At 40.6% G+C, this 22,107-nt stretch overlaps 1 protein-coding gene and 1 long non-coding RNA gene across 3 annotated transcripts in view; one reads left to right on the top strand and one right to left on the bottom strand.

Annotated features, from left to right (window-relative positions):
• The window catches only part of FRMD6 (FERM domain containing 6), a 249,928-nt gene that overhangs the window by 119,933 nt on the left and 107,888 nt on the right, over positions 1–22,107 (bottom strand). The gene's annotated exons all lie outside the window — the stretch shown is intronic.
• The window catches only part of LOC106999429 (uncharacterized), a 55,757-nt gene continuing 44,494 nt past the window's right edge, over positions 10,845–22,107 (top strand). The window contains exon 1 of the long non-coding RNA XR_001446253.3: positions 10,845–10,970. This is a non-coding gene — a long non-coding RNA (uncharacterized LOC106999429). The remainder of the gene's footprint in view (positions 10,971–22,107) is intronic.

Here is a 22,107-nt window from a genome sequence, read left to right as displayed (position 1 = left end):
GTTCTGGCACATTCTCCTGCTTGCAAGACCCACATCCAATTTCTCTTATGCCTGTATTTAAGCAAGTCAGGGGATTTGGAAACTTTGCTTCTGTCTACACAATGGCACAACCATAGGTTGAAAGAAAAGTCAAAGTCATAGCCATCAGTTGTTTTTCTAATTTTCTTTTCCATCAGTTGACCACTGAAAAAACAAACACCCGAGTCAACTTGGAATGCTTTGTTCTCCAAGTCCTGCAGAATGTTTAACAATTTCTAATCCTGGGAACTGGGGAAGATATACTTTTTTAAAACTGAGAGTTATAGTATTATTTCCCTTTTCTACACAAAATAGGACCATACCACATAATCTGAATATTTTGACTTATGTAGAGAATTTTATGATGGAACCCTAAGAATCTGGCATTAGACTTGATCAATTAAAAGTGGTTTTTAAAATTCTTTGACCTTTAAACTCAGTTGTAGAAATGTTAGGAGTCCTGGTTCTAATCTCCTCCCATTTTTAACCCCTTCAATTTTTCCTTTGGTTTCTAATAATCGTTTTTATTTAAAATATATTTTAAACATTTTATTCTAAGTAGAATAAAAAAAATTAAACAGATGTTTAGCTAATAATAACCAACCAAATACAAGCATTTATCTCTTTTTCTGTTTGACAGTCACCAAAGATTGCAGTTTTTTTTAAAAAAGGGATAAAAAAGTAGGATGGGAGTTATCGGCTTATGAGAGATTTGAGAATTTTCTAGAAGATAGGAGTGGTTGGAGGAATGATGACCTGGAGAAAGGAGGCTGTGGTGTTTATTTACTGACCTCCCTCCCCAATGGGTCTATAGGTCGAGGGCTGCCCTGGGACTGAGCCTGTGCCTAGGTCAAGAGAGGTAGGATTGCCAGTTGAAGGACGAGTCAGCGCTTGTACAGAACTGTTCACTACAACTGCAGATGAAACTAGAGGCGGACTGCAGGCTCGTGATGCTCGCACCAGAGATGACTCTATAGCCACATACAGCCAGATGCAGAAGAGCTCAATCCTCTATCTGAACATGACATTCCGGCTTAAAAACTTTCAGTGCTTTCTCTGCTGACTGAGCAGGGTAGAGGAATGGGCTTCAGACTCTTCAGGCCCTGAAACTTTGTGTGTATGTGCATATTTTGGATGAGAAGATCCATAATGTTCATCACATTTTCAAAAGGGTACATGTTAAGTGTTTAAGAACCACAAACACAAAACCCTAATCCTTAACATGACAGGTGAGGCCCTACACAATCCAGACTAAGCAACCTCTCTTGAGCCGCACCTCCTGCCAGTCGGCTCTCCCCCATCTCCCCCTACTCAGTGAACGTTAAATTCCAGCCACAGAACTTCTCATCCCATCTCAAACATGCTGTAAGCTCTTTAATCTCTCTCTGATTGAACACATGCCTTTCTCTCTGCCAGGAATGTTGCTCCTCCTTTGCCACTTCCTCTGCCCCTTCTCTGCCTGGTGAATTTGCTTTTATCCTTTAAGACTCAGCAATAACATCACCTCTGTGGCCCCCTCCCTCCTTCCCGATGGTTCTCCTCAACCATTTCCTGAGCAATCCATACACCAATGTCTGTGGAATTCACCCTTTGGTATAGACATCGTTTGCTCATGTACTGCTCTCTTCCACTTGTCTATGAATTCTTGAAAGCACAGACCATGCCCCTCACCACTCCAAACCATAACTTGGAACATAACAGACAATAATAATATTGATGCAACCAGTGAGGAATGAATTACTCCATTTATTAGTTTGGCCAATTGTCTCTTGGATCTTACAGAGAACCTGACCCTGGGAGACTGGGATATTCATAACTAGGTTTCCTGTTCAGGTTGTTAGAATCTGTCCTGGTTTAAATGTACAGTTCGGATTCCTATACATCTTTTAAGAACCACTGTGAAAAAAGAATAATCAGAGAACAAGAAAGGATACTTGCAATTAAAAATGTAATTGATGACATAAAAAATTTAATAGGAGGTTTGGAAGATAGAGTTGGAAAAAATCTCCCAGAAAGTAGAGAAGCCGCCCTCCAAGGCTGGTGCGCATGCCTTCCTTGTAACATGTAGGACATTCCTTCTCACCAGTGCATTTATTTGTCACCCTGCATTGTAGTAGCCATTTTATGGATCCCTAATTCCCAATACATAGGCTGGGCTTCCTTGGAGCAGGGACTGTCTCTTCCTCCCCATCACCTATCCCGTGTACTAACGTACATGTGTATTGAAAGAATGAATGACAAATGTGTATGAAGGAGTGAAGGCAAACTTCAGTTGGGCTGGGGGTTGAGAGGAAGCTTTGCTGAGGTTGGAGGAAAAGGTGAATGAGGGTAAATCCCTGGAGAACACAAGGAAAAGGTGAATGAGGGTAAATCCCTGGGGAACATTAGGGAAGATCCAGGCTAGGGGGAGTAGACAGGTTCACAGCTACCGCAAGCATAGCTGAACAGGGAAAGGGTGACTGGGCAGATGCGAGGGGTTGAACCACCAAGAAAAATCCTGAGAGAAGGAAGGGGAGGTGGAAGGTCACTCAGGATTTCATCTTTCCTGGGGAATGACTTCATGCCAGGCACTGTGTTAAGGACTTTCCAAGTATTATCTCAAGCGCCACAAAACCCCATAAAGTTGTAATTACTACTACAGCCATTTTCTAGGTGATAAGGATAGGTGTACAAATGAATAAGTATCTGACCTCAGATTCTAGAGCTGGTGGTCATGGAACCAGGATTTAAGGGAGAAGTCTGATTATGTCTGTGTTGCTTTTATCACCAGGCTACTCTCTCTGGCAAAGGAGCCCAAGCCGAGCCTCTTATATTTTATTCCACTTTGCCTAGGTCGGCAGTCCTGGGTGCCCAGAGCACTCTCTGCAGATCACAGCTCATAGGCTCCTAGCTGGGGATTGCACAGCTCTCTCTCCCAGATCACCGCAGTCTCCTTTTCCCAGAAAAAGCTGTGTGGGAGAGAGTAAATAGCTGGGTTTGGGGAATAATGGTTTTCTTCTGTTTTGTGTTACTGGATCTGATGCTCAGAAAACTGCCCAGAGCCTCAAATAATTACAGTAAGACGACTCCGCTTCCTTCACGTGGCCACAGCAGACAGGCAGGAGCCCAGACACACTGCAAAGCGAGTGCTGTGACTATGAGATGGGAAAAGGCAGGAACCCAGAATCAGGGATTTCTGACGGAACCGCAACCGCAAGCACAGCGTGGCACTCGGCAGAAACCGGGAAAGGGGCCCCACCCGGAAGGCCAGAGACTTGTTTCATTTTAAAGTCACTTAATAAAAAGCCCATTTAGACATATAATTAAGCAGGGGAAATGGCAAGTTTTAAGATGAGTCATGTAGTGCAGTACCATCTGTGTTAGGACAAAAAGCCCAACAAAGCGTGCAGACTGGAAGACCATCCACTTCCTGCTGCCAGCCATCATCCCTGAGGAGCAAGTGATATGGGGGAGGGAGGGAGACCTTGGCTTTACCTGTATTTCGGAAATACTACTCACATGGCAATCATGTATTATTGGATGATGAAAAATGGTCAAATAAATTTGAGAAAGAAAACAATATGAAACTTGAACCTGGTCATTTCTCTGTCAGTCAACATTAGAATTAGCACCTCAGTGACAGGGCCAATTCTTTCTTTGGTCTTCATGACCATACCCATTTGCCCCCTCAGTTTTAAACTGGATACACAATAATACACTTTCCACCGTAAGGTACCAAATATTGATAGTTTCATAGTGTGAGTCAGAAGAGACGGAAGAAGTTGTCTGATCCTGCATGTGCATGGATGAAGAAAGAGTAGTCACCCCCTGCTTGCATTCTCCCACTGTCCCCCACAGCAGCATGATGGCCAGTGATAAGGGTCAACTTGGCTGGCTTAAGGAATATGTAGAAACCTGGTAAAGCACCATTTTGGATGTGTCTGTGAGGGTGTTTCCAGAGGAGATTAGCATGTGGGCCTGAGTGGAGTAGTGGGGAAGACACGCCCTCAGTGTGGGCAGGCGCCATTCAATCTACTGGGGGGCCCGGACAGAACAAACACAGAAAAGAATGTGCAGACCTGTCTGCTGGAGCTGGGATACACCCTTCCTCTCCTGTTCTTGGACAACAATTCCAGGCTTGCCAGCCTTTGGTCTGGAGAACTTACCCCAGCCCCATCCTCACCTCAGGTTCTCAGTCTTTTGGCCTCAGACTGAGCATTATACCTTTGGCTTCCCTGGTTCTGAGGCCTTAGGACTTGGGCTGAGCCATGCTAGGTCAGCATTCCTGAGCATCCCAGAGTCTCCAACTCGCATATGGTGTGTCATGGACTTCCTCGCCTCCATAATTTCATGAGCCAATTCCCCTAATAAATCCCCTCTCATATCTCTCCCTATATTTATCCTATTGACTCTGTCTCTCTGGAGGACCCCAACTAATACATGCGGCCTCCCTGCTTTTCAGCATTCATTTCAGATACTCAATCCTAGAGCTATTGGGATAGAAATAAATAATGGACGGAGCCCAGGAGAGCCAGGGTCACCTAGGTATTATCCCAGGGTCAGAGCATCATTAGGACAGAGGTTATGGGAGAGGGCTGGGGACTAGAGATTGTTCCTTGGAAAGGGCCTGCAGAGTGCCCAGCAGATGTGTACATATATCTATGCATGTGTATGTGAGGATGTGCATGTGTCTCACATATATGTGTGTGCATGTGCATATTTGTATGTGTGACTGTGTATATACATTTATATATGTGCTTATTGTACGTATGGCTGTGCCTGTGCATTTCTGAATGTTTGTCCATGTGTGTTACTGGTTGTGTGTGAGTTGGTGAGTGTGACTATATTTGTGTGGAATGGATCATTCTTTCCCCAGGCCAGAAAGCCAAGGAGATGCTACCAAGTGCTTAAAGACTTGATGTCACATTCTTGACTACCTCCACCCCGCTAGAACTTCCTGGCGTCTCACTGTGATGCACAGGCATGGCAAAGGATAATCCTTACCTTACCCTGGAGAGAACACACTTTCTCTAGCCTCTGGAAACTAACCCATCGTACTTCTGGCTGCATTATCAATTTTCAATTAAGATACCAATTTCTCTGACCCTCTGAAGACAACAGCATGGAGCCTGGGTAATAAAGTGGAGTGGGTTCAGTGTATCCAGCCTCAGCAGTAGGAAGGACACAAGTTCTGGGACTCAGGGGTACAACTCTGCCTGGTCTGACTACTTGAATTCCCTTTATAGATGAATAAAGTGGTATTTTGTGACTCTAGTTGCCTTCTCTTTCAACAGGTCTCAAAATGTATAGCCCACATCCTGTTACCAACCTTTGCACATACCATTTCCAATGATAGAAAGAGTCATATTCCGGATCCAATAGAAAGTTAATGCTGTAGAGTCTTGATCTGCTGGGTGCCATGTCTGCAGATGGGGGCATGACACCTCCCTGAAGTGCCTTTTAAGGTATATATTCTCTCTCAGCATTTTCATGAGGGACATTCAAGTAGAACATACATCTTTTGGGGTAAGACATAAGCAACATAATTATAGAGACTCCAAATACTTCAGGTATAGAGACATTGAGAAAGAATGATTTCTTTCCCTTACTTGATGTAACAAAAGCCTGCCTATTCAAACCCATCCTAAAATTGGAATAATGTAATGCAAATATATGTAAAGAAACCTGCAGAGCAGTAAATAGCATAAAAAATAATGACTATGTAACAAATTAGATGGGTGGTCAGGCAGGGGTGGAGATACACGGAACTTCATGAAGTAATGGTGTGGTTTTGGTTGGTTTCTGTTTTGTTTTACCCCTCATGTATCTTGAGATCACAGCTCATATAGGCCATTACACTTCAAGGATATGATCTCAGGACTGGAATATATTCACTTGCCAATATTAAGAGTAAGCAGTGCTCTCTTTGGTAACACATATACTAAAATTGAAATGATACAGAGATTAGCATGGCCCCTAAGGAGGTTGGGAGTACAGAGATGTGGAGAGGGCCTGGAAGAGTATAAAGGTGGAAAATGAACGCTTGGAGTGGTTAGTATTCCCCAGACAAGAAGATAGACAAGGAGGATGAAAAGAATATGGCACACTTCATAGTTTCCAGTTGACGTTGTCCTACCCAAGGGATGCTCCTTGGCGTCTGGTGGAAGAAATACAATGGGCCATAGAACTTACTCTTCATCTCTTCCCATTCTCTTAAGGTCTTAGCATTTATTCCCCCATCTTATCATTAGACTTTTTTAGTGATTCTTTTTCTTTCTGGCCCAATTATATCCAATGATTTCCATAAAACATGATGATTTTAATAGTATTTTAGTAAGAATTTTCCTTCTTGCTATGAATTCCTTCAAGTAATAATCTTGAAAGCACACTAATAATAATAATAACTGGAAAAGTACAGTTTCCAGTTCAAGTAAGTAGCATTCCAAGTGATTGCTCAATGCCTTACTCCAAAGCAATTCCTTCCAACCCACCACAAGGCCAGAGCTCACTCTGGAATGTACTGTATCTTACACATCTTGGAATCCCTGGTGCTTTTCACACAATGGGTGTTCAAAACTGTGGAACTATACTGTGAACTGTTGGAAAAAGCTTCCTCCCAGACCTGCACCATCACACACATGCAGACATTCTGCCCCCGCCCAGCAATCTAGTGATCTCTCACTACTGCGAGTAGTAATGAAAGCTTCCTGACCAAATGACAAAGCCAGTGGCTCTTCTGAACTGCTCCATTTTCCATTATGCTCAGGATAGTTGGCATCTGTCTTCTCACTGCTCTGATACTCACTCACTCCCTCACCTTCCCCTGCTCCTCACTCCATGTATTTCACCTTAGGGACTTTTTTTTTTTTTAATCACAAGAGAAATTACCATGGAAGGCAGGACATCTTATGGCAAATATTGTACATAAAATATGTTGAAAATTAATCATTTTTTAGTGCTTCTGTGCCTGTCACCATGTGACTTAGTTGTTTTCTAAGTATGATTTTATTTAACGCTTGAAGAAGCCCTAAGAGGATGTTATTTTCCTTATTTGAGAACTTGGAAAACTGAGGCTCAGAGATAGTAAGCACTTCAGTCCAGATTACATAACTAGTGACTGGCAGTCTTGGTTTCTCAACCCAGTGAGCAGTTCAATGCCAAGGCCCTTGCTCCACTGTCTCCCAGGAGAACATTTTTACCTTGGGGAAGGATGAAAAAATATCTGACATATTATAATTTTGTTCTATTTTTTCTAACCATCTCTAGTATCAAGGGAAAAAGTTTTTCATTATGTGTTTTTCCTTTTTATAAAAGTAATATTTGTTCACTGAAAACCATTTAAGAAATACAGAGAAGCAAAAAGAAGAAAAAAAAGTCACTTGTAATCCACCACTCAGATGGTGGTACATATCTGAAAGTTGGTACAGCTCTTTGATGATATTTTTGATTGAAACATTTTTTATGGGTTCATGTTATATAAAGAGTTAAAACTGGAAACATGGTTTTTATGCCACTTGTCTTAGTCCATTCAGGCAGTTATAACACAGTTTCATAAACGATGTGGCTTATAAACCATAGAAATTTATTTCTTATAGTTCTGGACACTGGGAAGTCCAAGATCAAGGTGCGGGCATATTCAGTGTCTGGTGAGGGCTGGAGCTCTGGTTCATAGATGGTAGCTTCTTACTGTGTCCACATGTGGCGGAAGAGCTAGCTGGCTCTCTGGAGTCTTTTATAAGGGCACTAATCTCATTCATGCAGGCACGACTTAATCACTTCCTAAAAACCCCATCTCCTAAAACCTTGAGAGTTAGGATTTCAACACATGAATTTTGAGGTGACGCAAATATTTAGACCATAGCACCAACAAATGATTCCACAGCAATCAATTGTATAACTATACCATAATTTCACCAGTACCACATGGTTAGCATGAAGTTTTGTTTCTTTGTAAGAATATTAATGATATTGGGATAAACATCTCTGTAATTATCTCTGTACATTCTAATATTTTATGAAAGGGAAGAAATATTTTATAAGTGTTAAAAAACTGTTAGCCCAGATGTATGAAAGTGAAAAAGAAACAAAAACTTTGCTCTAGATCAGTAGTTGACAGGCTTTTCTTGTAAAGGGGCAGGTAGTAAATATCTTAGGCTTTGTGGGCCATATGGTCTCTGTCGAAACTACTCCGCTCTGCCATCATAGCACAAAAGCAGTCATAGACAATCCATAAATGAATCAGCATGGCCGTGTTTCAACAAAATTTTATTTATAGACCCTGAAATGTGATTCTCATATAATTTTTATGTGTCATAAAACGGTCTTCTTCTTTTGATTTTTTTCTAATCATTTAGAAATGTGAAAACTACCTTTAGTCTGTGTGCCATACAAAAGCAAGTGACTGGCCCTTTCTTGCTCCAAATTATCCATTCATCCTTAGAGACCTAAGTCTATGACTGTTTCTAGCCACAAAGTTACAGAATTGTGAGAGTTCTCTTTCCAACCCTTCCTTCTCCTGGATTTACACACACACATATACAGGGACATATACTCCTGATTAACCCAAAGTCCTGCCCTAGTAAGCTGGCCACCCTCTCCCAAAGTTCCATAAGTTCAAATATTACTTCTATTTTGTTTAATACTATTTCTTGGAGCATCTGATTATCTGAATGAATTAATTCACATTAAAGAGTGATTAGTAGGGATCAACTCTCCCTTTGATAATTTCCATTTAAAAGAACATGCACCAGTGAGGCTAACGGAATGCTGAGGAAAACATTTTTGAGTGGCTGGTTACCTAGCTCTTCATTTAGGAAGTTGATTGTGGTATTATAAGGCTTGCCAAGAAGGCTAAGATGATTTATCTACTGATGCTTACAATCAGGGAGGCAGAACAATTGTGGTACAAGAAAAAATAAAAATTCAAATCAGAGGCTATTAACTGCCAAGAAAATGATAAAGAAATTAAATAACTAAATTATGATAAGGACAAAAATAATTGCTCAATGTTACCAAGCCTAGGCAGTCAGGGACATTTGTCTGCGTGTTGGTAGACATAGGACCTTGCCTTCTTCCCCTTATGGATAATGGCTTCACAATATCCTCAGGGTCTGAAGCCTTTGATCCAGTGGAGGTCACTACTTCATGGTTTTACTTGTGCATAAATAGTAAAAAGAAAAATCAAATTTAAACAACTTGAGCTTAGAGGGAGTTCTTGAGCCATTTACTAAATTTCTAGAGATTTGTAAAGCTCCAAACAAATGCATTCATGAGTCCTTTAGCACATGACTGAACCTGGAAGTTTCACCACTAACTCCAAGGTAACCCTTGGACAGGCAAAGAGAAATAGGGCAATGGAGGGTTGATGTGAAAGCATTTCCTGCAAAGGTATCCTCTCACCAGGTAGACAAAGAAAGATAAGTTACCCAGACTGAAGTTGCAAGAGTCTTTTTTCCTGAAAATCACATCCTAAACCCCTGGGACAGTAAAACTCTCCACTGAGGTCTCATAGAAAGGTGGTCTTGAGAAACTAAAACAAGCTTTGACCTAGGAGCTGCCAGCCTGCAGGTTTTCTCTTGTGGCAGTGTTTGCTTGCCATCCATCCAACCCTGACCAGAGGCTTCAAAAGCTGGAGCTCAACTCTACCCAAAGCACATGGGACGCTGGTGGATAGGTCTGCCCATGAAATGCCAGGAAATCCCAGAGCTAGGAGAGGTAGCTTAAAGGTCAACATCTGGGCATCAGGGTGCTGCTTAAAGCAAGTGGTGAAAAACACATCTTACCTCTATGTTCTAAAAATTGCCCCCCAAATATCTTTGTCTTTAATCATCCAATTTTCATTTCAAAGCCAAGCGCTAATAGGATATTAAAATAATATGCACATTACTAACCCAGGCTATTGGCAACTGCTGCTTGCTGCAAGCCCTTGACATTGCCTCCCTGTATCTAACCATGGTTCAGCTTAGTCTGGCTTCCTGCCTTTGGCAATGGGTTTGATGGTTCAGAGAAAGGCAAATTGCCTAGTTAATTAAAATCTGTACTTTTAAAAACATTTTTTCTCTTATATTGCCAGCCGAAGTTAAATGAGTACAACTTTCTTTTGAAAAGGCCAAAAATAAATTCTGGGCTTAAACATTGTAGATGAAATTGCTGCCTTAAATTCTAAGTTGCAGAAAAATAAAGGCTTATCATGAAAATTGTTATTTAGCTGTATCTGTGGGGGTGTGTGCACAAAGCAATTATTAACCTCCTTTATAAATGGGTATGTCAGGAACTTTGAAGGAAGACCCAGAGTTTGGTGGCCAAATGCCAGTGTGTGTTCAATATTCACAGTGAACTCTTCTCCCTCTGGTAGTTGTAATTCTACGTCTGTTTCTAGCCTTTCTCACCTTGGTTATAGCACTCTGCTAGGGTCACAGGGATTTCCAAAATCAACTGCAAGGGAGTATTCTGAATTCCTGTTGATAAATAAATTATGTCCCAATTACAGGTGCTTTTCTGAAATGTTACTCAATGAAGAAAAAAAAGTGAAGCTCCTGAGCTCAGCATATCTTATTTTGCTATCGACTGTATTTCTGTGTCTGTGTTCAAGTAACTAACTCCCTTTGGCAACTCCAAGGAGAGCTTCAGGTAAACAAGTCAAACTGTCTTCTTGTTTATGCCTTTTTTGGAGAAAAAGTGAGAGTGCTATAATTAAAAAAAATTAGAACAGTAACAATGTCATCTTGAATTTACAAAGTGCAGGAGTTGTCAGATCTGTGATTTCAAGTCTTCCAACAACTCTTTTTGGGTAGGAGTAGTCAGGAGTCTGTGTGGTGGTTGAAGCCCAGGTTGGCCACCGGGAACTAAAATAGAGGCCAGGACTCCTGGCTCCCTGTCCAGATTCTGAGGACCCAGGAGCCTCCACGGGTACACTCAGAGGCCACACTAGATGTAGAAAGAACCAGGCACAGAGAAGTCAGAGGGTCTCAAAGGTATTTTTTTCAGCATTTAACAAGGAATTTTACCTGGGAGGTGATTTTCATTCAGAACCTGGCTACAAAGCTTGAAGAAAAAAGAGCCAACACAACTAAGGAAGCCTGTGCCTGCCTTAGAAAGGCAATGAGAAGTCTGTTTATGTCTTTTGCCCACTTTTTAATGAGGTTAATTGCTTTTTGCTTGTTCAATTGTTTAGGTTTCTTATGAATTCTAGATATTAGACCTTTGTTGGATGTATAGCTTGCAAATATTTTCTCCCATTTCATAGGTTGTCTGTTTACTCTGTTGATTGTTTCTTTTGTTGTGCAAAAGTTCTTCAGTTTAATTGGGCCCTACTTGCCAATTTTTGTTTTTGTTGCAATTGCTTTAGAGAACTTAGTCATAAAATTCTATCCCAAGGCCAATGTCCAGAATGGTGTTTCCTAAGTTTTCTTCTGGAATTCTTGTAGTTTGTGGTCTTATGTTTAAATCTTTAATCCATCTTGAGTTAATTTTTGTATATGGTGAAAGGGAGGGGTTCAGTTTCATTCTTCTGCATGTGGATAGCCAGTTATCCCAGCACCATTTATTGACTAAGGAGTCCTTTTCCCATTGCTTATTTCTGTCAACTTTGTTGAAGATCAGGTGACATATAAACAGTGAACAAACATGAAAAAATGCTCAATATCATAATAATCAGAGAACTGCAAATCAAAACCACAATGAAATACCATCTCACACCAGTCAGAATGGCTATTATGTTAAAAAAAAAAAAAAAACAAAAAACAGACAAATACCGGCAAGGCTGCTGAGAAAAGTGAATGCTTATACACTGCTGGTGGGAATGTAAATTAGTCCAGCCACTGTGGAAAGCAGTTTGGAGATTTCTTAAAGAACTTAAAACAGAGCTACAGTTGACCCAGGAATACCATTACTGGGTATTCATCCGAAAGAAAATAAATCATTTTACCAAAAAGATACATGCACATGTGTGTTCAGCACTATGCACAATAGCAAAGACAGAATTAACCTAGGTGCACATCAACAATGGATTGGATAAAGGAAATGTGGTATATATACACCATGGAATACTACACAGCCATAAGAATAATGAAATCATGTTCTTTGAGAAACATGGATGCAACCTAAATGAAGTAACACAGAGATAGAAAACCAAATACCACATGTTCTCACTGATAAGTGGGAGCTAAACACTGGGTACTCACGGACATAAAGATGGCAGCAGTAGACTCTGGAGGCCACCAGAATGGGGAGAGAAGGAAGGAGACAAGGGTTGAAAAACTACCTGTTGGGTACTATGCTCACTACCCGGGTGATGAGATCATTCATATCTCAAACCTTAGCATCACACAATATACCCACTTAACAAACTTGTACATGTACCCCATGAATCTAAAATAAAAGTTAAAATTATTTTAAAAAGAAGAAAGGCAATGACATGCAACAATAAGCAGTCAGACTGATATTCACCGCATACCCCGACAACTCCCCTCATCTGTTCTCAATCACACTTGGGGTGCTTCTGCAGGAAGGCAATGGAGGAGGTTTGGCTCTTGGGACCACTTTCTGTGTCAGTGACTATAGATTATAATGTTAATTTCTGGTTTGGTTTTTTGGGGGCATAGGGGGAGACATTATTTTTCTTTTATTTTTTCTCCTCTCTAGAGCAAAACTCTTTTTCCTCACTCTTTTTAAATAATTTTATTGTCAATGAAAACACAAAAGAGAGTTGAAAGCAACTCAAAATAGGGAATTTTCCACTGGGGAGAAATCAGGGAATAGCATAAAATGTCTTCTTGCCTTTTTCTTCAAATTCCATATTAATATTAACAGCAAAAATTGATGGTTGGGGGCAGCCATCTGCATCTGTTTTGAATCATCTTTGTCTCCAGACCTCACTCTCTTCCCACACTGTTCTCCAAACTGTCATCAGGTTTAATGGCACGGCAGTCTTGGGCGCTGCACTCCACCCTCAGAGACCACTCAGAACTTTCAGTGGCCCTGAGTGCTAGATTCTTAGAAATGGAACCATCTTAGAGATCATCTGGTCTTGGAATTTCTTTACTGCCTTCTTTAATAACTTGGATTGAACATTTATAGAGCACTTACTATGCACCAAGGAATGGTTTAAGTAGTTTATATATATTAGCTCATTCATTCATCACACAGCCCTATCAAGTAGGCACCATTATCCCCATTTACAGATGAAAAACTGGGGCACAGAGAGGTTGACTCATTGACCAGTATGGCCTTCTACAGGGTGGCAGAGCTGCCTTTCCTCATCACACATTCTGCATTCCAGCCAAACTTGCTGTAGGCTCTAGGTCTCCATCTTATGCCTCTGCTCACTCCTGTTCCTTTTGCTTGGAAAGCCTCCACACCTGGTCCCTCCCCTAAGCTCTGCATTGTCCAAATCCTATATAGCCTTCAGAATGAAGGGTGGATGCTATCTCCTCCAGGGAGCTTCTCCTAATTGCCTTTAGTTAGGGTCAATCTCCTTATGCTGAAATAGCAAAGTACTTCCATTGTACTGTGTGGCATGTGCCACATTCTGCCCTGCATTCTAGTTATGTATGCATGTATTTCATTTTTTTAAACATAAGATGAGCTCTCTATGGTAGAATGCATGTGTGATGATCTCCCAGCTCCCATATCACCGAGTGCATTCTGTGGCACACATTAGATAACGTCTGTTGCTGTATTTACCACATGGTAGGAAAAATGTGTGAACGAATATGCACATTATAGGTAACATTGCTTCATGAGCAAATTGCCTCTTTTATACATTGCAATCAGGCTCCTATAAAATTGCATATTTATAAAATGAATATTTACATGTGCTAGTCAAATGCGATGCAGTTTTTCCTAAGTGAGGAGGCATATGTGTGATGTGTAAACTTGCAACAACAAAGCAGCAGATCTGAGGACCCCATGTATACATGCAGGGTGCTGTCTGCCTTGGATGAGCTGGTCATTGCATGGCTTCTCTACATGCTCTTGTGTGAAAGACAGCTTTTCTCTTGAGTCTCTATACCATCATTGCCCTTTCTGGGCCCATGAACTTTTGAACCAGGCAGTGGGGCTCTGCTCAGAGTCACTCTCAACCACCAATGTGCCCACATTGCAAGTGGTATTCACAGGCCACAGAAGCGTCACTGCTTAACCATGAGCCTTGAGACTCAGCCACAGCTCAGGCCACCACCCTCAGGATGCAAAGCACTTCCTCCCATATATAAAGCTATACACTGAAAGTCATTATTGATGACACTCAGCCACATGGGTAAACTTATGAAGGAGTACACTTTTTCTAATTTTCATGTAAGTATCAGAGAAACAATGAGGCAGAGAGAGCAATGAACACAAAATATTTTGATCTGATCATTTGACAGGGTCTTAGATAGTAAGTATCAGCTTATAATAGAATTTAAATCACCTCCCAACCTCAGGCTTACATGGTTCACAGTGCAATATTCCCTGAAATTAGTAATGTGAGGGTGCTTGATTCTGGCTACATATCAGATTTCCTGTGGAATTTCACACACACACACACACACACCAGGCTCTCCTCTTGGAAATTCCACAATTCCAAAAAACCGCATAGTTCATTCTGATGTGAAGCCTGGGCTGAGAAAACTTTTTACTGTGACCAAATGAGACACAAAAATAATAGGCCACTCAGTCTCAGGCTGTGTCTTTTGCTGTTGCTGCTTTTTAATCAAAAAGCCTAGAGAGGCATCTCAGTGGGAACATTAATTCTGCAAGTGACAAGACTTATAATATTTCATAACTATAGAAAACAGCAGGTGGCCATGATTTCAACAGCAGAAGTCAAACATTTTTCCATCAGCACAAACCAAAATATATAAAACTCTACATACCCAAAAGAAGAAGAACTATAAATACAAGATTGTGAAACTTGTATTCTGTTTACATTAGAATACCATTAATTAATTATTGACAATAGTTTAGTTTTAAAATAAAACCAGAATGGAGAAGACTCATTATTGCCTGAGACTCTAAAGAAGGCAAACTGTTGTTTACTGAAAAAATTTAATGAACCATAGTCTATAGCCATATGGAAAAGCTAGTACATTATATTTTACAGCATGTAATTGATCTACAATATTATCTTCAATTCATCCTCATTAATTGGCTTTTCCATGAAACAGAAGGGCTTCCCCTTGCCATCTCTGTTTTGGCCGATGTGGCTGGATTTCATGCTGTCAGCGTTCACCCTATGTACTCCCCTATAGATGTTCTTTTTCTTTCTGACACTTCACTCACTCCAGAGATGAGCCTTCACACTGTTAACAATACTTTCATATCCCTGTCTACCCTGGAAGTAGATTTTGGTCTCTACCTTTCCAACATAATCAAAGTTTACCAGTCCCATGTTCCCTGATTCCAGAGTATCCTGTTTCCCAGACTCTAGGAAATGTTAAAGTGTTTTGTAGAATAATCTGAGAGGCCGGGCGCGGTGGCTCAAGCCTGTAATCCCAGCACTTTGGGAGGCCAAGACGGGCGGATCACGAGGTCAGGAGATCGAGACCATCCTGGCTAACATGGTGAAACCCCGTCTCTACTAAAAAATACAAAAAAAACTAGCCGGGAGAGGTGGCGGGCGCCTGTAGTCCCAGCTACTCGGGAGGCTGAGGCAGGAGAATGGCGTAAACCCGGGAGGCGGAGCTTGCAGTGAGCTGAGATCCGGCCACTGCACTCCAGCCTGGGAGACAGAGCGAAACTCCGCCTCAAAAAAAAAATAATAATAATAATAATAATAATCTGAGAAAATGAGATCTAATAACAAAATACATCATATTTTCAGGGTACAGATTTGAGTTCAAAGGGATCTTTTGGCAATAATGCCTTAGCCTAAAAGTGGTATTCTAAAAGTCAGAATTCCAAGCACTTAGAGGAGGGGACTGACGCAGCTTTGGCAGGATGCGTCACTCTCAAATCACATTGCATAAGCATCTACTTAGTCCACCTATTCCGAGAGCTTTGGCTCATTGGTCCATGTGGTCTCCTAGCACAGAGGAGGATGAGAACTACAGGCTCCTTCTTTTGGTGTCTAGCACAGTCCAGGACTCCCTACCCCTTCTGTTGAGGCTGAGCATCCAGAGTTAACCCAACAGCTCATCATTCTTTATTTCTCTTCTATACATGTTCTGGTAATTTTCCTGAAGGCACCATCTCCAAAGGAAAGAGCAAGTATTCAAAGCAGTCAGTTTTGCTCTTGCTTAACAATTCTGGCCAAAGTCTTGCCACCTGTAAATAACAGGGACTCTTCCCGCTTTATTTCCCATTTCCAAGCACAGTGGGGAATTGGGTCCTTGGGGTGGACAAGGGTTAAAACATGTACTTATGGCCAGGTGTGGTGGCTCATGTGTGTAATCCCAGCACTCTGCAAGGCCGAGGCAGGCAGATCACCTAAGGTTAAGAGTTCTAGACCAGCCTGGCCAACATAGTGAAACCCCATCTCTACTAAAATACGAAAATTAGCTGGGCATGGTGGCGCATGCCTGTAATCCCAGTACTCGGGAGGCTGAGGCAGGAGAATCGCTTGAACCCAGGAGGCAGAGGTTGCCGTGAGCCAAGATCGTACCACTGCACTCCAGTCAGGGCGACAGAGCAAGACTCCATCTCAAAAACAAACAAACAAAAATGTACTCATTTCTCCTTCTTAGTAAATCTCTGGAGGGGGTATAAGCAATGCCGTGAGTTCATCTAGGTTCCATCAGTAATTCACCGTGGCTTTCCCATTTCACACACCCTGTTCTGCTGTCCCTCTGAGTACATCTGTATATGCCAAGCCATTTGGTCTTACTTTTGCTTCAGAAAGAATGGGGATTCTATTCTTGGAAAGGAGAAATGAAAATTTTGTAGAGTTGGGGGTGTGGTTCATATATATATATATATATATATATAATGTATGTGTGTGTGTGTGTGTGTATATATATATACACGCACACAACATATTTCAAATTGCCATCTTCAATTTTGTACTTACTATATCAAAGTAGTCTGGTATCCAGAAATGGGAGTCAGGGTTTACCTAGATTCTTCTCTTTGGGAATGAAGCCCATGAACTCCAGCAGAGAAGACAGAATCAAAACAACTGGATTCGTCATTAGAAAGCACAAGTTCACCCAATCTGGCCCAGTCATGTGCTCACTACAGTCTCACAAGGCTGAGGGCAGAGGATGTGAAGCAAGATCGTTCAGAGGCACAGGAATATACGTGCAGCAGCCGACTGTCTGCTGGTGCTGACACAGCTCACTCTGCTGACATTCATTTGCCTGTTGTCACAGGTACAATTTAGTAAGCTGGCAAGGAGGGAGACATTTATTTTAAAAGCTGTGGGAGGGGAGCTAAAAATTCTAGATATATTTTGAAATTAGGATTTGTCTTTTGCTTCTACTTATTCACATTCTTCGGGAAAAGGTGAATGCTAAAATCTAAGAAGAAAGTCAGCGCGTTTCTCTGGCTGCATTAGAGGCTACCTTACAAATACCCTCTCTTTATCAGAAGGGAAATCTGGAGCTGTTCTAGGGCAGCGTTGTAGAGTCCCTTGCCTACTTTCCACACCCACATGACTTCCCTCTGCAGGTGCAGGTGTGTTGACATCCTATCAGTAGCATCACCCTACACCGAGGACCCTGCAATGAAATGCAGCTCGTCAGGATGCCATAAAAAAATAAGAAGGTGGTTTAGGTAAAAACTACAAAAGGCATTGTTTACTAAACCGAGTGACAAAATAACATCACATAACTATCAGCTCTGCCTTTATCCCTTTCCTCTCACATCAAAGACTAAGCTGACTCAGATAGGGAAGCCTTAAAAATAGGTGCTACAATGAGGAATGCACAGGTTTGGTCTTTCATTGCACTTCACATGTTTTTAACAAAGGACATGCATTTAAAAAAATCATTTGTAAGATATTTTGTTAATTTTAAATGAATATTTAAAAAATAGAAATTGTGGCTTCTATAAAAATCAGAACTTTGCTTTGATATGTACATACAGATTAAAAATTTAACCCTATTTGCTGTAATCTAAAGGAATGTGTTAAGACTCTGAGGCTGAATTACAGTTGCTATGGAAACCAAAAACTGTAACCATTATGACTTAGGAGCCTCTAGATTCTCAATAATTATGTTGTTTGAAGAAGGGAAATTACATTTTTAATTAAATGAGTAGAACACAAATAATTTTACAGGAAATTTATTACATTGTGTTCAAACGGCATCTAATGTGTTCCTTGATGCTCTTTGGGTAATTTTTTCAGCAATTGCTGGCAAGTTTTTGAGAGATAGGTTAGAATATTTATTAAGCACTTATTACTTATTTAAACATTGTACAGGGCTCCAGGGATGGGAAGGATAACATACAAATACATCATTTCTATACACGAGAAATTTTAGTTTAGTTAATTTTTAAAACACACACAATAACACAAATGCCTTTACAGAGCTATAGTTCAGCAACAAGGCATCCTAACCATATTTTGATCAAAGGACTCTGAAATGAGGAGAGAGCCAAAGGGGTCTAAAACTCTCCATGGAGCTGAATTTTAAACAAAATCTTTTTGTAAATCAAAATTTCTTCTCTGATCACAAAAGCAATGTGTGCTAATTGTTGAACATTTGAAAATATGAAAATTTTAGAAGATAAAATTAAAACCAGCTATAATTCCAACTCCTCTACTAACTTTTTGGTGTATTTGTAATAGTCATTTTTTTCCTATAGGTATGGGCAGTTGTTACTTTGCATGATAGTGTGAGACTGCAAAAATGACCACGAAAGCTAAACTCATGCAAAGTGATCTTAACAATCAGTGGAGAAAATCCAATTGTTCTGTAATGCTGAAAATTATTTTGTCATTAAACTCTCTTACTGTTGTTTATAAATGTATAAGAAAATAAAAAGTAGTGGCCGGATGTAGTGGCTCACGCACTTTGGGAGGCCAAGGAGGGTGAATCACGAAGTCAAGAGTTTGAGACCAGCCTGGCCAACATGGTGAAACCCCGTATCTACCAAAAATACAAAAATTAGCTGGGCATGGTGGCGCACAACTGTAATCTGAGCTAATTGGGAGGCTGAGGCAGAATTGCTTGAACCCAGAAGGCAGAGGTTGCAGTGAGCTGAGATTGTGCCACTGCATTCCAGCGGTCTCGGAAAAAGAAAGAAAAGAAAAAATAGTAAAATTAATCTTTAGTACTCTGAATTTAAAATATAGAAATGTTGAGAATTAAAGTGTTTTATTTCTTTGTAAAAATCTTACCAGAAGTAGTTTGAATAATGCTGGTCTATCTTTCATTGTATAATTTACAATATGGAACAAGCATCTTTTTTGCAAATTGTCATACTTCTAAGTCTGGATCAGCTTCCAGCACTTGTCCTTTGCACTTTCAATGATGTGAACTATCTCTGATAGTTCCTTTAATGTAAAGCGTGTTTTTTTCTTTTCTTTTCTTTTCTTTTCTTTTTTTTTTTTTTTGCCAGTGTCACTTCTTCTGTGTGTTTTCAACACCACCACTTTCTTCATCTGTCAATTTCACCTTAACTAAGTTCCTTGGGTTCCATATTAGTGACACCACCTCTCAAAGGGTGGTGGTGTCCAGATTTCCACGGTCAGCTAATTCTTCTATAACTTTGTTTACATCAGACTCATATTTAACTTCCACCATTGTCACTTTTCATTTCTTTGCTGCATTTTTATCATTGTTGACCAATTTCCTGTTTTGATCACCCATTTTTTAAAAATGCCACGTAGGGTTATCACTGGCAAAGAAGGAGGCAACCTGGTGCTGTCTGTGCCTGAACTGAATAACAGAGGGGCACTAACCTAGTCTGACCAATCACAGGCCGACTGAGAAAACAAGGATATGACTGGTCACTGATCATGATGTGCATCTGTCATTCCCACAGTGATCTGTGGACTGAATTGCTAGCAGTGAAGTTTGTGCAATTACTCAATTAATATACTGAGATAACTGAAATTTGAACTGTGTTGTTGGGAGATGGATATTATTTAACTCATGGTAACAAAAACGCATGCATTGAGGACCCATGCAAAATGTGAACGGTCTATATGGACATACTTGACAAACATTTTTTACAAAATTGAGATCATGAATATATAATTTTGTACTTGCTCTTTTAACTTAGCCTTATATCATAAAGTTGTATCCCTGTTATTACTAGTCTCCAATAATGCTGTAGCATAATTTATGTGACTGGGGAAACACCAAGAGAACAGTAAAATGAGAGCCATAGATTGGTAAAGAGGGAGGTGCTCCCTAGTAAGAAGCAACATAGGGAAAGCCCAGGGATCGGCCAGTGTATGTGGGTAAGTTGGGAAGAAGGAGAAAACTAATATGGCTGGAATATAGGATCTATCTTAGAAATAAAATGACAATAATACAAAAAGTCCATTTTCCCACACTTTAGTAATAACAGTAATACTATTACTATTACCAATAGCATGCTTACTATATTCCAGGTACTCTCAGACATTATCTCACTTAATCTTCACATTGACCTTGTTTGCTGTCATCTCCTTCTCACACATGAGGACCCTGAGGCTCAACACAGATGTTGTCGTAAGCCTGTAATAAAACCCTGGTTTCTGTAATCCTGCCCTTGGCTGCTCCACAATACTGCCCAATGAAAGCACTTATCAGCTTACAAAGTCCTTTTGCATATATTGACACGAGGCATGCAACTGGGTAAGTTGTGCCAGCTGCTGAGGTGTGGGGCTATAATCAAGCCTATGCTGCTAGCCTAACCCTAGCCATAAGACCACATACTTCCAGAAGGGCTGCCTTTACCTAATTTACACAAAGACGCAGTATGGACTGGCCTTGGCCCTGGTCAACATGACAGATTCTCACCACAGCCCTCAGAGGTGACAGAGAAGTTATGATTGTTCCAATTTTATACTAAAACAAAACAAAACAAAACAAAACAAAACAAAACAAAATGAACCAAAAAACCCCCCACAGCAGCTCCCATTGGCTCAGTGATTTATCTAAGCTGAGAATGAATTGGTGAGATAAAGATGCAGTTGAGGAAGATATTAGAATCCAGGCTGAGCAGGTTTCATCTGAAGCAAAAGGCAACAGGGTACTGCGAGGTATATATAAATCAGGCTACACATAAACTACCACAGAGTAAAACAGTAAGTCACAGCTGTCCACCCGGAAGAGATTGCTCTGGGCAGCTGGATGCCTTCCAACCAGTTAAATTATTTCTTCTCCAAAACTTTGGTCACTTTTTGCATTTGGATCAGATCTTTGGAGACATCTCCATTTCCCTTGAGGAGTAAATATATAGCCACCAGGATTTTTAAAAAGTGAGTCTGAAAGCAAATATCCCTTCACCTTACTGTCTTTTGTAATTGAACTTTACAGATCCCTTTTAGAGAGTTGTAATTACTGTTGTTACTGTTCTGAGAGTATCTGGGCCTAGGATTTTTCTGAGTTCTAAGCCACACGGTCTGTACTCTTACTTGACAGAGAAATGCTGTTGCATAAACTAGATCCTTCAGATATTAGGGACTCAGAGGGGTTTAACTTTCCTGGGTGAATTTAGCATTTCTTCTTGGATTTACAAGCTTTAGAGGAACACTTGTAAAAAAAAAAAAAATGACTGGGTACAAACCAATTAATGCTGCCTCCAAAAATAGCCAAATTATATTGGTAGGCGTTTAAAAACAAACAAACAAAAAAACACAAAAAAATCCAAGAGGCTGCCTCTGAGAAATAGAACTTGAAAAATAGGTCTCTGGTCAAATGTTTGGAAAAATCTAAACATCATTCTGCTTCTTTGGAGTGTCATGACACTCTCAGGGAGTCCTTCCTTGTAGGTAAGCAATGTTTTCAATTTATTGGGATTTACAAACCTATTGTTTTCTACATTTTTTAGATAAGGTAAGAAATCCAACATTAACAAAACTTATTTAAAAATTCTCACTTACCTGATCTTTTTTTTTTTGAGTTTCGCTTTTGTTGCCCAGGCTGGAGTGCAGTAGCGTGATCTTGGCTCACCGCAACCTCCGCCTCACAGGTTCAAGCAATTCTCCTGTCTAAGTGTCTTGTGTAGCTGGACTTACAGGTGCCTGCCACCACG

This window comes from Macaca mulatta, chromosome 7 (assembly GCF_049350105.2).
Source record: "Macaca mulatta isolate MMU2019108-1 chromosome 7, T2T-MMU8v2.0, whole genome shotgun sequence".
In the NCBI taxonomy this organism is placed as follows: domain Eukaryota; kingdom Metazoa; phylum Chordata; class Mammalia; order Primates; family Cercopithecidae; genus Macaca; species Macaca mulatta.
Note: the sequence above shows the minus strand (reverse complement) of the source record. Positions and strands in the feature narration are given on the sequence as shown.